The sequence below is a fragment of the Capricornis sumatraensis genome, chromosome 10 (genome assembly GCF_032405125.1).
Source record: "Capricornis sumatraensis isolate serow.1 chromosome 10, serow.2, whole genome shotgun sequence".
Lineage (NCBI taxonomy): Eukaryota > Metazoa > Chordata > Mammalia > Artiodactyla > Bovidae > Capricornis > Capricornis sumatraensis.
In genome coordinates this window covers 48,617,754-48,633,809 of record NC_091078.1, presented here as the reverse complement: position 1 = coordinate 48,633,809, position 16,056 = coordinate 48,617,754, and the positions used below count along the sequence as shown (strand labels likewise).

The 16,056-nt window shown below is 44.1% G+C and overlaps 1 pseudogene; it reads right to left on the bottom strand.

Moving 5' to 3' along the window:
• The window catches only part of LOC138087752 (small ribosomal subunit protein uS2-like), a 66,757-nt pseudogene extending 56,615 nt beyond the window's left edge, over positions 1-10,142 (bottom strand).
• Positions 10,143-16,056: the final 5,914 nt, after the last annotated feature.

Sequence of the window (16,056 nt, the reverse complement as noted above, 5' to 3'; positions counted from 1 at the left end):
CTTCTGCTCAGGAGGTGTGGGTTCAATCACTGGTTGGGGAACTAAGATCCCATATGCTTCGTGGAGTGGCCAAAAAAATATCATTTGATTGTCTCAATAAAAGCAGAAAATTATTTAAAATAACAACAACAAAAGACTCACTTGTTAGGTAACTAGTCAGACATGAGCAGGTCCCTCCCCAACCTGGAAGGGGTCATCCTTCCCTCTGTCACCTGGACACTTGTGATCAGACACCTCCAGAGACCCTCCCCTTTGTGGTTAAGGACTGCTCAGTTTCCAGACTTATCAGGACCAAACCAGATATCAAAAACCCAATGGGCTTTCCAAACTGCCAGTACCAGTTGGCAGGCAAGGACCCAACAGATGACTCAGAGTAACCCAGAGTTCACTATGCCCTTTTAAAAATAAATTCACATTTACAGTTGTCAACAGTCTCATCAATCAAACAATGTAGAACACGGAGAGGGACTTTACGTCACTGAGAAACCAACCCTACCCCAGTTGCGGGACCGCTTCTGGTTCTGAGACAGCCCACTTGCCTACTTTTCTGGAGGGCATACTTTCACTTCGCTTAATAAAACTCCTGGTGCTTGAAGCCGCTCTGTGTCTCAAGTGACTTCTTTCCTTCGGGAGAACGAAAACTGAGGAACTGCCATCCACAGTCGATACCCTTGCCCTGCAGACTGAAGACCCTGCTTCCTTATCTTCTGTGGAGACAGGCAGGATATCACTCTAATTCAAATGCCTGGGTATATAATTAGCTTCCTCCCCTCTCTAGAAGCTTCTGGGATCCTCTCTCTATCCACAGAATATTGGAATTCCCTTAGGATATATTAACTATATTACCATGACTTTTGAGACAGAAACCCTCGTCAGACTCTTCTGTACTTGGTAGGAAGCCCAAGGGGTAGTGTAAAATCAGCTACGGCCACGGGGCTGCTGTTATCAATGTTATCAGTTTGAGTCTTTTCCCCCCATCTCACAGAGGTGGTCTCCTATGTGTTGGATTTTCTCTGGTTGAAGTGGTCCTACACAACAGCCACTTCTGGTTTCACAATTAACAAATCTGTAAGCGCTGGGAACCTCAGGAAAGGCAGGAGCCGGTCTCTCGGTTTCTGCATAGCTCCCTGAAGAAACAGTAATTGGGCAGTTCTAGAACACAGCAGAGGAGCTCTTGGTTACCAAGAGGGAAAAAGCGAGCAGACAACACAAGTCCACCAAGCGAGCAGTTGGGCTTCCTTTTCCCTCATCCTGCTTGGCACTTGCTGGAACCGTTCCCCATCTAAGAACTTGTATTTCTTCCACTAAAGAAAAGTTCCGTCTATTATTTCTTAGCTAGGTTCTCCCTTCCTTTTATTCTTTTTCTGGATTCTGTTAGAATCAAGCTGGATGTCTAGACCTCTGCTTCCTGCCTCAGTGCTCTTTCCCAGTCTCCCAACCCCGTCATCCTCGCTGGTCAGTGTCAGGGGTTTCCTGGGCTGTGTCTTCAAAACATCTCAGCCCCATTCAGCTCCTTACCTAGCCATGATATCTGTAATATCAGCAATCTATGTTTTGATTTTCAGAAACTCTTGCCCATTTTCTGGATGAAAGCTATTTACTCTGAGAACACTGGTGTAAACTGTTTTCCATTATTTGAATCATTTCTATTTCATTTAGATGAGTCATTCTGTTCACCTTTGTGCTCTTGTTCTTTTCCTGATGATTTTCACCAAATACCTGTTTACCCGTTCCTATTTTTTAATTACATGTCGACTGAAAAAAAAAAAATTGCACAACCTAAAAGTTGAGAACTATGTTTTATTTGGCAGACATTCTAAGGACTTAAGTCCAGGACACAGCATATCAGATTACTCTAAGAGGCAGCTCCGCAGAGGTAAAGAAGGAGCCAGGATATATAGGAGTGTTTGCAACAAAGATCAGGTAATTGGAACATCAAAAGATTACTATTAAAGAAAACCAGACATCACAAGTTAAGGAATTTAGTGCTTCTCTGTGTGGGGGAAGATGCAAGAGGCTGGACTCACTGCAATAATTTCTTCGATATGAACCTCAGCTCTGCAGACCAGCATCCTGTGCTTTCTCATCCTGAGTGTCCTCCGGGTTCACCCGTGGGGGTGGCTGCAGTGGCTGATAGCTTGCTGGCAGGCATTCTGCTCCCATCCTGAGTCCCTGGGGGCAGCTGTACTGTGACAGCGCATCCTTTGTTTACTGATGTGGCAGGCCATATTTTTCAGTCGCATATGGTTTAGGAGAGTCAGTGTGGATCTTCTTTCAAGCTGTAAAAGTTTTTTACCAGTACCTGAGCCTTGAGGAGAGGCTGAGTGCAGGTTCCAGACTGGACAGTCGAGCATGGAGGGTGTCAGTGGGCACACACCCCCAAAACACCCAGGCACGGACATGTCACAGACAGGGAGCGGCATAGCCACTGCAGCGACAGGCTAGACACTTCCTTCCTGGGCACGGCCCTGTCTTCTGTTTTCCTCATCGTGCCTGTCGTGGAGATGGGGATTTCCTGCACACACACCCCCACCTCACTCACAGACTCCAGCAGCCTCACTGGGGTGTGGCCCAGGATGGATCACTTTCTTAGGGAAGTCCTTTTGCCTTAGCTCAGGGACAAAGCCCGCTCTGACAAGCTGTTTGGATTCATAAGGGATGGGCCATCAGCACTGTCTACACAGTGAACAGCTCTGGTGGTTGCTCCGTGGCCCCTCCACCCTGGTGCTGATGTCGACTCCAGGCTGGAAGATGCTCTGGATTTCTGTTTCTACCTGAGCTTCCCTCATCAGGCCAATCCCCCCCTCCTCCCTGTTTTCCACCTTCCACACACTTGGCAAAAGTTCTGCCCACCAACAGTACCTTCACTTGTTCTCCTTATACTTTAAATCTTTAACAAAAAAAATTTTTTTGTAATTTTAATGGAAGGGAGAAGAGTGAGATGCATATCATCAGACTACCATTTTGAGTCAGAAGCCTCTGGGCACCAATTAAATCCTACTGGATTGACAAAAATTTAAATGGCTGGTAACACTGCAAGATGGCAAATGTGTGAGAAATGGTGAGAAATGGTCGCATTTCCCGCAGAGCAAAGGAGGCTGGGATAGCCTTCTTGGAGGGAATGTGACAGTCACCATCAACATATTAAATGTCCATAATTCCTGATTTTTTATAATAGCATATTTATAATCTACTCTACAGAAACACTAGCATGACTGTCAATGATATATTGTGGGATTATGTTTACCAGAGCACTCTACCCAAAAGCAAATATGTAGTTGAAGGCATACACAGGGCAATGAGGGAACAAGACTGCACATCCTAAGATGGGTAAAGAAGGAGTGTAATCTATTCGTGATGGCTTAGAAAGATGCCCAGGATATACGATTAACAGCAGCAAGTTGCACAAACGTGTATTTTTGATGATGCATCTCAATATAATAAAATGAAACAGTGCATATTTAAGATGTGCCTTGCACATCCTGATATATTATAAAATGCTTCTAATGTATTTCTTTTCCCTGTTTCTCCTTTTTTATTTGCAATCTCTGTGTATACCAGGCCCACAGTTAATGGCTACTGTCAATTAAAATCAAGCAAAAAGAATGCACGAAATGCAAGATTTCTCTGAAAAAATAAAGTACTCATACAATATACTGACCAAAAAAGTGTTGTAAATCATAAATAAAACAGGTGAGTGTTTAGAAACATTTAATTGCCTATAATTTTCATATTCACACCTCCCAAATTTTAGGTATGCAAATTCTGTAGCTAATGTCAGCATCCTTCATGCTAAAATCTGAATGCATCTTCATTAAGGTGAAAATATTTTCACCAGACAATGTCTGTGTGACAACTTGCTGGGTCAGTTTCCAGTGGTGTGCCACATCCAGAGGCCCTGTGTACTGTTCTCTTCCCTTTCTCTTTCTCCACAAACTCTCTTTCCCCTTCCTTGAACATGTCAGAGTAAAGTACAGCAGAGCCAGGACTGGAATTTTTAGGTGAAAAGCAAAATTTTTCATAGAAACAATAGAGCTTAGGCTTGTTTTATAATTTCAAATGTGACATATGAATACACCCACTGCATCTAGAGGTGCTTAAGCAAGTTTTACTAATAAGCCCATCAAAGTCATTCTGCATTTCTGTCACAGTGGTTCTGATTTAGAGCACTTTTAAAATTCTTTCTTAGAATCTGCATCTTTCTGCTTATATTGCCCATTTGCTCTTGCATGTTGTCTACATTATTCATTAGAGTGCTTAGAGGGTTACTCACTCTGATCATTCCAACGTCCCCACCATATTTAAGTCTAATTCTGATGCTCACTCTGTCTCTGCAAACTGGCTCTGCAAAGTGCCTTATAGCATGCCTTGTAATTTTTTTGTTGAAAGGTGGACATGATGGACTGGGTAAAAGGCACTCCAGTATAGTAAGCAGGCCCTTAGTGACGGTGAGCGTGGGGGAGGGGAAGCAGTCCACGGGGTCCGGCAACTGCATCTCCCCTGAGCCTGTGCCCCAGGCTGTGACCTTTGCACATGCTTATCAGTCCCTACCTCACCTGTCTCTGGTGAGATAGGATGGCAGGAGGGGGTCTTCCTCAAGGTAGGTTCCGATAAAACACCAGTCCATTGGGCTCTGGTGAGCTAGTCTACCTTGAAAGCCAGCCTTGTTAAGAAGAACAGAACGCTCTGGCATATTTTCAGACTGCTTACCTTACCCCTCTCCATGTTGGAAGCACATGGCGATTTCTCTCCCATCTTCACTGTGAGAACCTGGTGCTCCTGGAGGTAAAACGGAAGTGCAGGGACCCCCAAAGACCAGGCCCCACTACCGCTCTCAACCCTCAAGCTTGCCCAAACTGAGTCTCCAGTGATTCACCCGAGTTATGGGCCAGGCTTTCCCACGCTGGCACTGGTTCCTGCAGAGATGTCTGCTCCAGGTAAGTTATGACACTGTGTTTGCTTGCCTCTCCTGTTTGAGGGGCAGCAGTTTGCCCTGTGATCTGCGTTCTCTGCTGGATCTAAGAGGAGTTGTTGGTTTTCCATTTGTCCATCTTTTTTCTTATTATGCAGATGGCAGAGAAGACATCCAAGCTCCTTACTTGTCAGAACAGGAAAAAAGGGAAATTTTGTAACTCAGTACAGGCTGCTTATTTGAAATGTGCCTGTGTTTGGAAGTATCTTTTTTGCCTTTTCATACTATTCATGCTTTTGAACTGCAGTGTTGGAAAAGACTCTTGAGAGTCCCTTGGAATGCAAGGAGATCCAACTAGTCCATCCTAAAGGAAATCAGTCCTGAATATTCATTGGAAGAACTGATGCTGAAGCTCCAATACTCTGGCCACCTGATGTGAAGAACTAAATCATTGATGAAGACCTTGATGCTGGGAAAGCTCAAGGGCAGGAGGAAAAGGAGATGACAGGGGATGAGGTGGTTGGATGGCATCACTGACTTGATGGACATGAGTTTTGAGCAAGCTCCGGGAGTTGGTGATAGACAGGGAGACCTGGTGTGCTTCAGTCCATGGGGTTGCAAAAAGTCGGACATGACTGAGCGACTAAACTGTTGGAAGTATCTACTCCTATTAATTTTTTAAATTACAAAATGAAGGGAGAAGTCTTAGACTTATTCAGTAAATTAGCAGCAGGTCGTATGAGAGTTTAGAGTCTCTGACTATCAGACTACACTTCTACTAATAGGGTCATACTTACCTCCAATGCAATGTCTGAAACTTTTCCTGTTAGAAACTGGTGGTTACGAAGCCTTTAACTCTAGCTGGTGTGGGTGGGGATGGAGAAGAGAGATCCTACTAATCCTTTGCCTTTACTAAGTTACTAAATGAGATTAACAGTTGATGCCTTCAGATACAAGGAAGCTATTAAGAATAGGGCAGCTTTAAATCAAAACTACATGATATCACCTCACACCAGTCAGAATGGCCATCGTCAAGAAATCTACAAACAATAAATGCTGGAGACAGTGTAGTGAAAAGGGAACCCTCTAATACTGTTGGTGGAAGTGTAAATTGGTACAGGCATTTTGGAGAACAGTATGGAGGTTTCTTAAAAAAAAAAATTACAAATAGAGTTACCATATGATCCTGCAATTCCACTCTTAGGCATATATCTGGAGAAAACCATAATTTGAAAAACTTCATGCACCCCAGTGTTCACTGCAGCACTGTTTACAACAGCCAAGACACGGAAGCAATCTAAATGTCCATCAGCAGAGGACTGGATAAAGAAGACGTGGTGCATACACACAGTGAGAGAATAGTCAGCCATAATAAAGAAGGAAACAAGGCCATTTGTAGCAACACTGGATGAACCTAGAGATTATCATACTAAGTGGAGTAAGTCAGAAAGAGAAATACAGTTACCACATGCTATCACTTATATGTGGAGTCTAAAACACGACACGAGGGAGAGGGGATACATGTATACATACGGCTGCAGAACTAACACTGTAAAGCAATTATACTTCAATTAAAAAAACCCATGCCATAATTGAGCCTATGAAATGGAAACAGAACCAGGGACATAGAGAACACCAGTGGTCGCCAAGCAGGGGGTAGTTAGGGGATGCGTGGAGAAGGATGTTGGGGTTAACAGACGTAAGCCTTTATATATAGAATCGATAAATAACAAGATCCTACTGTACAGCACAGAGAACTATATTCAACTTCCATGATAAACCATAATGAAAAAGAATATTTAAAAAGGCCTGTACATATGTATAACAGTCATTTTGAGCTACAGCAGAAAATAACACAACATCGTAAATCAACTGTATTTCAAACTTTTTTTAAGTGACACTTCATTACACTCAGAGCATTTATAATGCTTGATACTAAATGCTTATTTGAATGTGTCTAATCTGGGAGCATGTATTCCTACTGTTATATCATATGTATGAGAAAATTTTGCTTATGTTACACAAATAAGTCCGCTAAATTAGCAGCAGGTTGTACATCAAAAGTCAGCAGCCTTGCCTCTCAGACTAGCTCCTCCGCTAACAGGGCAAAGCCCAGGTTGCCAAGTGCTGCCCAGAGCCTCTGTGCTAGTTCCAGAGTCATGAGTCTCTGAAGTCCAGGGTCCAGGAGCTTTCTCTCTTCACTGTGCACATCTGCATTGATTCCAACTGATTAGGTGCTGCCCACAACGCTCTCTACCTGGTGAAACCAATATATTTTGAAGGAAGGATGTATAGCTCTTTGATGCCTACTGCTAACTGTCAAGGAGAGATGACCACAAACTCACATACCAGTGCTGGATAAAGACAGTCAAGGGTACCAAACAATCAGGGAGCACTGAGGGTAGAGGGCAGCTCCATACGTTCATATTTTTCATATGAAATCCAAAAAGCAGAACTTGGTTTCCTTTTAAATATTTTCCCACAGTTGAATAAAAGCTTCATGCTGAAAAACCCAACATGATACAGTCATATTCCCCTGAATCAAAACCCCTACATTCTTCATTTATTAATCACATTCTGCCATCATGGTAGCTTTAGAAAATTAAATTAGTTTTCACTGACAAAATACTTAAAGGGAAGAAAGAAGAGGCTCAAACCACTCCCCAAAATGTAAAATAGTCCCAGAAGACTGAATTAAAGCCCTCATTTTAGTTTTCCCGGGGTCCAGATCTCCTCGGGCATCTTCTGTGATCTTTTATTTAGAGGGAAAAATTATTCAGCTGTCTGCCTGTACTTTCTCCTTAAGGCATTTAGCCCCAAAGAAAGAGGAAACAGGAAAATATATTTAAAGAAAGTCCAAAATATAAGAAATGAGGAAATAGATTAGAATTGAAGCAATTTCTGCAGGAGGTAGACCATGGTGTCATTTGGAGCAAGCCTGGATACACAGGTGACATGTGACTCACTCCGATTTTTCATAAAGAAGTGGAATTTGTATTGATAGAAAGAGCTCCCAGCTCTAAGAAAACAAAAGTAGCAACAATCAACAACACTGATGTCTTTTCTCACCGAAGCGCTATTCGTGGACAAAGGAACTGAAGCGGAAAAATAACTTCAGATTTCAATCTACTCCATGGAGTGATTCACACAAATATACACAGAAAATGGCTTTAAATGGTAATCACCTGAACACCGTACAATAAACTTTCATAGTAGACCACTCTGGGGTTGAAGAGTGAATTCGTACACTTATCAACAGCCTGGAGGTCACTGGGAGGAACCTCTCATTCTAACACAAGCTCACTTAACCACTCCTGCTGAAGGAGAATCTGTGCCGGGTCACAGCCAAAGCTTAACAGCCTCCACTAACAGGAAATGATCTTGGGCAGTGAGCTGAAATTTCCCACCTCAGCAATTCCACCTGTCTCTTCCCTTGATGCAGACATGGATGCTCCTCCAGTGATGAACTGGTCCCTTACTGGAAATGTATTGTCAGCTTGTCCCTCTGTCCTGTGACCTCTGCTTCTGTTTCTCCCTTCACAACACTCCAAACCACTTGGAGGCTCCCAAGGAAATCCTCTGGCTCAGGAAAATAGGCCAAGTGCAGAAAAGAGGTCCTTCATGTAGGAGGAGACATCCACAGTCAGGTCTCCAAGATGCCACTGTGGGGTGGGGAGGTCAAGGACAACTCTGCAAAGGATGTGGGGAGACAAATCATTCCTTTCTAAACCTTCATCCCAGACACTTCCTAACGCTGACGCGTGCGTGTGTGCGTGAGTGTGCGTGTGTGTGTGTGATTTCCGAGGCAAGAACTGAAGCAGGTTGCCATTTCCTTTCTGGGGCAATCTTCCTGACCCAGGGATTGAACACACATCTCTTGCATTGGCAGGTGGATTCTTCACCAAAAACATTTCCCTGCCAACATTTATCTACAAGTGAGTTCACCACAGCCCTGTTCATAATAGGGGGAAACTAGAAGCAACCCAATTTCCAACATTAAGTAAACAGCTGCTTACACTTAGATGGACACTGAGAAGAACAGTCATCCATGAAAAGTGCTGCTGCTAGGTGTGCATTAACACAGAGATACTTTACATTGTGGTACTCGAGAAAGTACGCTGCAATACTGCACATGCAGAGCATTCTGTTTGTCTCGCTGTATCTGTGTTTGTGTGTGTGTGTCTAAAAATACTGGCCTAGAAAAATACACCCCAGGACACTGGCAGCTGTGATTGCTGGGTTGGTAGGGTTATGAGGGTTTGCTCTTCTTGTTCTTACCTATGAGAATGTTCTGATTTTTCTTACAATGAGCATATTGCTTTTTGGAAAATCCCATGGACAGAGGAGCCTGGTGGGCTGCAGTCCATGGGATTGCTAAGAGTCGGACACGACTGGGCGACTTCCCTTTCACTTTTCACTATCAAGCACTGGAGAAGGAAATGGCAACCCACTCCAGTGTTCTTGCCTGGAGAATCCCAGGGACGGGGGAGCCTGGTGGGCTGCCGTCTATGGGGTCACACAGAGTCAGACACGACTGGAGCGACTTAGCAGCAGCAGCAGCAGCAGCAGAAAAAATCTAGTAGTTCTTTTATATCTGAAAACCTTTCATAGGGAAGATGACTTGCTACTTTGCACAAACCTAAGTAGAAAAGTAGAACAGTTCAGATAAATAAATTAGATAAATCTATTAACATCAGATGAATAAATCAGGGTCTAGCAACTCCTCTGGAGGATCAGTGCTTAGGACCCTGCCTTCCTGTGCAGGGAATGTGGGTTTGATCCCTGGTCAGGGACCTAAGATCCCACATGCCTCGCACCCAGAAAACCAAAACAGAAGAACAGAAATAATGTTGTGACAAATTTAATAAAGACTTTAAAAATGGTCCACATCAAAAATAAATACAAACAAACAAATAAATAAATTAGGGGTCTAGATAAAGGTACCTTTCAAAAAGGGGGACACGTTAGAGAAAGAGCAAATGAGAAGTTAGAAGGGGGAGAACCAGTGGGTCCCCCAGCCCGAAGCTCCTGGGGATGCCCCGCCCCCCCGCCTGCCCCGTCTAAGCTGCCCCTGCATTCTGGGTCCACACCTCCGTCCGTGGCCCTGGGCTGATCTCAGCTAGTGTGCTGTACCGGTACCTTCACCACACTCTCTCATGACCTGCGGACTGAGACCCAACCTCCAGAAGTCCTGACCCACGCAGTTCTGTGTATCTAAAACCACAGCCATCACTCCCTCCCCACCAGCCTGCTCCTTCCCAGGATTCCTTCTCTATGCAATGGCATCACCAGCACCCAAGCCGACATATCAGGCTTCCTTTAAACTTTTCCCTGTCTGTTACTCTTCAAGCAGCTCAGGACACAGGATGCCAGGCTCACTACCTGAATGTCTCTCGTCTCCTCTTAACCTCCTCCCGGCCTCGGCCCCACCCTCCATTATCTGTGACCTGCAGCTGACACGTCTTCCCTCCAGGTCAACACCTAAGTGCACTCTTCCCTGAGCAGAGCCACCTGGTACCGACTCACCTGCAAGATCAAGTCCAAATGGCTTTCTACCAAGCATGAGGCCCTTTAAAATGGATCTTTCCAGACTCAACACTCTTGACTGCCACCAACGACATCATGCCCCACCACAGACAAACCCATGCGGGGCCCACCGAGTCCCAAACATCATTCACTGCATCCACTTCTACTGCCTGAAACCCCTGTCCCTTCACTCTTAGCGCTGCTCTTCAGCGTCTTTCTCAGACACTGAGTCTCCTCTGATCGCTAAGCCACAGACCCGCTCTGTGCAGTTATTTCCCCCCACTGTGCATCGACAACACCAGCGCCGCCCACTTTATGCTTCCCATACCCTCACTCCCATGCTGCTCTCGTCCCCAACCGCTGGGGAAACTCTGCATGATTTTTCTGTTTTCCTGGTAATGGAAAGCAGCTGAGACCTCCTCTTGCTCTCACCCGGCACATAAATGTGACACCTTGGACTTCAGAATGTATGCCACCAACGTGAGGGAAAAGCCCAGAGCATCACAGAATCTGCAGCCTGACCGCCTGGAGCCCCTGAACAATACTTACAGCCACCAATCTGCAGACTTAAAAGGTGAGAAAAGTCAACTCTAGCTTTATAGCTATTTTGCACATTGTCTGATGCTTGCTGCATCCCTAACTGATATTTTTATGAGCAAATTAATGCAGCAATAACTACTGGGGATCTACCAGTCTCCTGACACTACACTGAGTATTTTTGTTTGCTTTATTTAGCCTTTAGGTAGCACCACTTCTATATGCAGAGTTGGAGGCTCCTGTACTGAAAATGTAAGTAATTTCTCAACCAGCACACACAGCCATGGAGTTTCTGAGCCAGGATTCCAACTCAGTGTGGCCTGATTTAAAAGCTTGTTCTTTCTGGCACTTTTGAAGACTGATTTAATGAGGCGAGACCAAGAAGAGGGCCTTGTTGAAGACTGACGTGGGTTTGTAAGCCCAGCAAATGAGAAAACCCGTGTCGGCTGAACCCATTTACCAGTTTACCAAGGAGTCAGTATTGGAGGGCAGAATAGAGTTGGCAGTGGACGCATTCCTTCTAAACTGCCTTCACAAGAATTATCAGTCCTACTTCTCTTTGTTACAAGAGACTGGATTCTCCTCTGTAAAACTAAGATGGTCACTTACTGTCCAGAGATCCATTCTTTGAGATATTTGTGAATTCAATCTCAAAGGAGACCCATGTTCAGAGAAAGGCTGGGCATTTATGTGCATGCAAAGGCATTACAGGACAGGAAATGTCTGTGTCCAGAAGTGAGGAGGCCATGTCTGGGTTTAAGAATGATTTTTAAAGCAGCAGAAAAACACCTCCATAGCATGATGTAAGAGTCAAGAAACACATGATTTAATTTAACCTGGAGATATGAGACCAAAAGCCAAAGATATTCATTCTTCTGCTCTCAATCTGATGGACCCCGTACTTCGGAAGAAAGGGGAGGGCTTTACAGTGGTTAGAATGTATTTCAATCTCAGTTCCACCACAAACTGTCTTAGCCTCTGAAACTCAATTAGCTGAATGGGCAAATGAGGTGATACCTTATAAGATTTTGTGAGGATAATTAAATGAGATAACAGAGAAGCAAAACATTCAGGTCAATGCCTGGCCCCAGTAAGTGCTGGATAAGTGGTATAATAGTAAGAAATGACAACAACAATGCCTGAGAAGTACCTCAACTGAAGGATGACCATGTCCACACAGGGGACAAAAGAGGTGGTTTAGGTATGCAAGTTGGAGTACTACTGGTGGCGAAACAAGAATGACTGCTTCCTAGGGAGGGGCGAGTGTGTCTTGTTGCTTCCTAGGGAGGGGCGAGTGTGTCTTGTTGCTTCCTAGGGAGGGGTGTGTCTTGTTGCTTCCTAGGGAGGGGTGAGTGTGTCTTGTTGCTTCCTAGGGAGGGGCGAGTGTGTCTTGAAGACCTTACATATTTTAGAATAATCCTGAAAAAGAACAGTGGGTGTTTATGTTTTTCCAAAGTGGTACCCTCCTACCCCCATCCCATTTACCAACAGTATAAACAGTTTACAATGCACTTAGCCCCCAAACTTGAAACTGTCATTCTTGCTAAAATTTTTACTATGGGATGGGGTTCACACTGTTTTAAATTTTACTCATCAAGTAAAGCAATAATAACTTGTATCACAAAATTTCACATCCGCATGATTTCATAAAATGGGAGCGTTTCTAGGCAAGCCAAGTTCTGAAGTCTGGGACCTCGGGTAGGGCGGCTTATCTTTCTATCAAAATCCACCCTCAACTCCAACCTCTACCCCTTCCAGATAAAACGGACCCAGCGGCTGCATTTCTCCCTGCAGTCCTAGTTGACATCTGACCACGCAGATGAACTGCCTAACTTCCTGACCTCTGGAAATTGTGTGCAATAAGAGGCTTGTATTGTTTGTTAAGCTGTTAAGTTTGCGAGTGATTTTTTTATGCAGCAATAGGTAAGTAGCTCACTAGCCTCTTTTACAGATAAATAGAGAGCTGGCTCTACTGCAGCTGAAAAGTTTTATCTGTCTTTAATTCTTTTTAATGCTTTCTGGAAATAGAGGAGTAGGCCATGCCAGACATCATGTAAGTATTACACTGAGTTTTCTTCAATCTAGTCCCATGATGAAATCAGTTCTGTACATATAACAGGCGCTTTTTATCAGGGCAGCAGAGGGTTTACTTGTAAACTCTTTCATATGACCCTTGTTTGTATGAAAGGCAAATGTAAAAGCTTCTTTCTTTGTGTGAATGTGTGTGTGCATGTGTGTTGGTTTTTAGAACTGAAGAAAACATGGCTAATTGATCACAGCAGAAACTTCATGCAGGGAATCTGAGACTCTGTCTTTAGAGCCTCACATGTCCCATGAGATGCGCTCGAGGCACCTTCATTCTTGAGCTCCCCGCGGCATGTGGCCCCTCTCCCATCCCAACTGCGAGCCTGCCCACAGATCTCCTGCAGATTTATCTTTCTTGACTGAGGGCGACTGGCAGGCTGGTGGGAAGGGTCACAGAGTCTGGTCATGCTGGCATGATCCCTAACCGTTTCTCTCTCTCCATCTGCAGGAACCATCACTCATTCTGACCTCATATCAGGCCTAGTAACAGAGCCCTACACTGGAAAACTACAACAGGAAGGCCCAGAACCTACTGAACAAGACCTCGTCAGCTGCTACTGGGGTCAGAGGTTGGAGTATCTGATGACCTTCTGACCAGCAGGCCACCACACAACACTGGGAACCAATCCTCTGAAATGCCTCATTTCTTTTTTTTCCCAATCTAAATTCTTCACCACCAAACCTGAAATCTAGAAAATATTAAAGAGTTACTTGGTATTCTCATAGTAACCTAACAGACCCTATGATATCATTTTCATGAACACTACATCACGTCTTAATACACAGTATACATAGGGTACCCTCTCCCTGTTAGCTTGGTGATGGTCTGTAGACCAGCACGTAAGTGCATCCTGCAATGATTCCCCACCTAGAGTCTTTGAAGATGGTCCTGTTGTTCCATAAATAAACCTCATCATTGCAAAAAAATTTTAAAAAATCACAAGAACTCTGCACTTGCCCATGATAAAGCTGCCTGGAGTAAGTTACATAAAGGTGGGCACATTAGGGTCTGAGGCCAGATTTTGTTTTTTTGAACAAAATTTTATTGGAATACAACCACATCCATTTATCTATAGGTTGTCTATAGCAGCTCCCACACTACAACAGTGTGACTGAGTGACTGAGGCAGAGACTGTATAGCTCACCAGCCAAAGACGTTTACTATCTGGCCCTTTGCAGAAAAAGTCTGTCAACCTTGGAAATAAAGCATGACCCCTCTCACTCTGGGGTCTGAATGTATTAACTGGTGGGGTCCCTTCCCTACACAGACTGAGAGTTAATTTTTTGGCCTAGTAAAGTCAATGTAACAAATGTTATACATCAAATCTTTCAAGATTTTGAGTGAAGTCAGGAGAATCTTCCCTGTTAACCAAGAATTTCCTTACTTGTGTTTCAGTTCAGTTCAGTCACTCCCAAAATTAAAAATGGAATCTGGATTGCTTGTAAGTTTTTAACACTTTTCATATCCATTGAATAAGGTTAAGTACTGTCTTTTTCCCAACATGACTTATTTAGCTGACCACCAATACTTTACAGGGTTAACTGTTCTTAGCCTTCTGGTGTGTTTCTAGAAAGAAACCATGTAAACTATTTGGGATACAATGTTTTTCTTGATTTGAAGTCATAAGCATGGATTAATCCACATTGTACAAGATAGGAAAATGCTTGTAGCAAAATTTAATACAAGTGTAACAGCTATGGGATTTGAATTCACTGGTTTGGAAACAGGAAGCATATATATTTTGTCAGTGAGACAGACAATCTTTGTTACAGTCTAAGAAAATTGTTTTTAGGGGGGACAATTCCCATCATCCACCTTCGAAGCAACAGAAGGAGTCGTAATGGGTATCAGTTTTGTTAACAGCAAAAACAGTGCTTAGAATTTTTGGCTTAAAGAACTTTCTCCTTTGCAGCAGACTTGCTGCTTAGAATTAGATCTGACAAAAGGATAAATTAACAGATTTGGGGTTCCTGACAACTCTGTAACAGGGACAAGTCTTAGACATTCTCTGTTTAAACCTTCCCCTCAAAATATTCTCCACATGAAGTATATACAAAGGCACAGCCCCAAAATCTAGAACATTCTCTGCCAAGGGCTTCCAGCCTTGGCACTGCTGACCTTTGAGGTCTGATGATTTTCAGCTGTGGGAGGCCTGGGCGTCATAGGAAATGCAGCAGGTTCCATGGCTTTTACCCACAAGACGCCAGGACTATCCCATCCCTGACAGAACCACAAATATCTGCAGGTATTGCTGGATATTCCAGGGGCAAAGGGAAGACAGAATAGCCGCTGCTTGAGAATAATTCCTTAAGAGAAGGTTAGACCTTTATTCTTATTATTACATGATTGAGTGATTGACTGATGGATGGCCACGCTGGGTCTTCATTGCTGGGCTCGGACTTCTCCAGCTGCGGCGAGCGGGGATTGTGGCGCCTGAGCTCCTCACTGTGGCGCCTGAGCTGCTCACTGTGGCGGCTTCTCTTGTTGTGGAGCATGGGCTCTAGGTGCACAGGCTTCAGCAGTTGCTGCCTGTGAGCTTAGTTCCCAAGTGGCATGTGGAATCTTCCCTGACCAGGGATTGAATCCATGTCCCCTGTACTGGCAGATTCTTAACCACTGGACCACCAGGAAAAGTCCAAGATTATACCTTTAACTTTCCAAAAGATGGTGATTTGGTTTACCTATACAAACCAACTTATCCATACAGTGAGCAGCAAACCTGTTCCCTCTTAAGAGAAAGTGGCTACATATCTTCTCCAGTTTTCATCATCACTGTGCTAAAAAGAACACTTTGCTCATAAAATTCCTCCAAGTTAGTTTCTCTGGTTGTCATCTTCCACTGCAGCACCCAGATTTCCTCCCAAGTCTGATCAACATGGAGAAGGCATCACAGGCATCTACAGAGACCTTCTTTCAGCTCGGGGTCTTCCCAGCCTGCCCTGACTCCGCAGCAGTGAGGAACAGTCTCTTGTAACTGAGCAGAGCCAAAACTAAG